The sequence below is a fragment of the Heterocephalus glaber genome, unplaced genomic scaffold, assembly GCF_053883595.1.
Source record: "Heterocephalus glaber isolate CG9 unplaced genomic scaffold, H.glaber_assembly_v1.0 deba00001689, whole genome shotgun sequence".
NCBI classification, from domain to species: Eukaryota; Metazoa; Chordata; class Mammalia; order Rodentia; family Bathyergidae; genus Heterocephalus; species Heterocephalus glaber.
Window position 1 is genome coordinate 597057 of NW_028258414.1, and position 2084 is coordinate 599140.

Below are 2084 nucleotides of genomic sequence, written 5' to 3' on the forward strand. Positions count from 1 at the left end.
CCTCCTCCCAACCCAAGAGAGTCTGGTCGTGTTCTCATCTGGTTCAGTTTGGCCCTCCTGAAACCATGAGAAGGGCTTCAGTAATTCTCATTGGTGGATGAGAGGGCAGTAGAGCAGCACATGTGTGGAGCCACTTTAAGGAGCCAGGAGAAGAGCATGTTCTGGAGTAGATAGGTGGATGGAGAACCAGATCTTGAAGCTGAGTTGGGTTAGTAGAAAAAGAAGACTGATGAAGACAACAATTTAGAGGTAATGCAGGAGAAGAAAACATAAATATTTTGAGGTAGAGGAAAGGAAAAATGAAGAAGCTTGTGGGCACAAGACACTTCCTTAATTTTTTTTTCTGGCAAAATTTAATGCGTCTTAGTTATACCCTCTCCCATGTCACAGAAGGTGCTTTCTCTTCCCAGTATGAAGAATAGATTGTGACTGCTGTCATTCCTCTTACAAGTAATCAGTTTAGAAGGAGTATGTGATACAGTTCTGCCCAGGGAGACTCAGTTCTGCGGGAGACCATCAGAAAGGGTTACTCTTCACACACACACACACACACACACACACACACACATACACACACACGCGCGCACAAACTCGCACACATGCCCCAGGGGTGAGGTTAGCATGCCTCTTCTTTGCTGGATGCCCCTGACTGCGTTTGATGCCAAGAAATGTTGGAGCCTGGTGCAACCAAGAGGGGAGATGACAGGAGAGACTGCCGTCACCTAAGGGGAAAGAAGAAATTCATTTAGGTTCTGGACAATATCCTTGAGTTAACCGGTTAATTAACCTTGATTATCCAATGCTGGAACTCCCTTCTACAAAACTTACTTCATGAGAAGAGGTTCAGTTGCTTTTCAAGAGCCCCTTCTAGTTGGGTCTTCTGTTGCTTGTGCTTTTGTTGATACTTTGATCTTTTCTACTGAAGCAGGAGAGAAGAGCACGTGTTACACATGTGATCTTGTAGGAAGCTTCTGAAACAGGTATTTCCGTTTTCCCTGAGCCTCCTTCTGTCTTCCTCCTTCTTTCCACCCCCCAATGGACTCAGACAAGGATGAAGAGGCAGAGGATTGGACGCAAAAACACTTCCTTCCTGACATGCTTTATTACAGCTTCAAGTGTGTTTGGCTTCTTCTTTCCTAGGACTTTTGTTATTGTTCTGGGAGATCTCTTGGTCCCTGCAGTAAACAGGCCGCAGGGGCCTTGATTCATAGTTCCACAGGCAGAGCCACACATGTCTGAACCCCAACTTGGGTGTTAGGCTCAAGTGGGGATCCCCAACCATAGCGCCCTTCCATACCTGTACCTAGCAACGTCTGCAGCGCCTGAGCAGAACTACGTTAGACAGAAGGTGACAATGGCCAGAACTCAGGCCGGGAACTGGCCAGGCAGGGAACAGTCCGAGGGTGCAGGTCACCACATTATAGTTCTTACAGACACCACACGGAACCCATCGCAGAACTCTGCACAGAGTCTCAACCGGAATGCCCGGGATTTAACTGGAATGATCAGATACAGGCCGAAGGTCAACTGGTTTTCTTTTATAGACTCTTCCCTTCAGAGAGTGTATTTCAACTCCCATGCCTTCTTCCCTAAAAACCAACCCTTCAACATTTTCATTTCGTTTTCTTAGTTTATCTTTGTAAAACACTTTGAGAGAGGGAGTGGTAGAACGGTTTTATTCAATTTCCCAGGAAGAACAAGACACAAAGAGATGATGTGACTTGGGCTGCATCCCCAGGGCACCGTGGCAGAGCTGGGTTGGTCCCAGGTCCCCAGGACTCTGGGGCTTTGCTCTGATATCCCCATGTGTAATTGTTTTGATAACAGTGTCCCTGGCTCCCTCTCACTGGCCTGCTAATCACGCATGTCAATCACACTTAGGACACCCGGGGCCTCGGGGTCTGCCTCAGTCTCAGGAGGGCGCAAGTGGAAAGAGAGAAGGCGCCACTCAGCTCTTCCACCGAGCGTGGGGCAGGCGTGGGCTCCGCGTCCACAGCATGTGCCCAGCCAAGTCTTGCTTGCTTGCTTGCTTCCTCGGTTGCAGAAAGAAAAGGAGAACGAAACGCACTGGACAGAGGGGCCCC

General features: G+C 48.6%; 1 long non-coding RNA gene across 1 annotated transcript; it reads right to left on the reverse strand.

Moving 5' to 3' along the window:
- Positions 1 to 330: 330 nt before the first annotated feature.
- LOC147821817 (uncharacterized) lies at positions 331 to 1642 on the reverse strand. The gene is made up of 2 exons (XR_015446511.1): positions 829 to 1642; positions 331 to 722 (listed from the first exon to the last, which is right to left on the reverse strand). It is a non-coding gene; the product is annotated as an uncharacterized LOC147821817 (long non-coding RNA).
- Positions 1643 to 2084: the final 442 nt, after the last annotated feature.